Genomic DNA, 556 nt, shown 5'->3' on the forward strand with positions numbered 1-556 from the left:
TAACTAAGCCACATGGCAACTTCTCAATTCGTGCTCAACCCTAAAGTTCAAATCCGAAGAATCCATTTTTTTCCACCGTTCTCTGCCACATACCCTACGTGACGCATCATGAAATCAGCCAACATGCTTCCAACCGTCGCCCAGATGATATCTGAGCTGGGACATAACCCGGACAATATATCCAGTTTTCGTCCCGTCTCCACGCCCGAGTCTGATCTGTTACCCAGTCAGCGTACCGTTTTTGAACGCGTACCCAGTGTGAACTCACTAATTCAATCGCCCCAACAGCTGGAAAATTTGCCGGCCGTTACCGATTCATCCCCGGATGCCACGGAAGCGCCTCCAGCAATTATGGATGTCGACGATGCCGTGCCGGCTCCGCCTGTTGTGACCCCAGCTGCACCAGCTCCTGTCACCGCCCCTGCACGCCCGCCTCGCCTGTTGGATGTTATTCGTAATGTGGTATCGCTGTGTTGTGATAATGTCGCCGTGAATCTTGCACAGCTGCGCGTGGAAACCCCGAAGCCTCTTGCGAGTGATATCGAGGCTATAGAAG

The sequence above is a fragment of the Plasmopara halstedii genome (genome assembly GCF_900000015.1).
Source record: "Plasmopara halstedii genome assembly, contig: Scaffold_2881, whole genome shotgun sequence".
In the NCBI taxonomy this organism is placed as follows: domain Eukaryota; phylum Oomycota; class Peronosporomycetes; order Peronosporales; family Peronosporaceae; genus Plasmopara; species Plasmopara halstedii.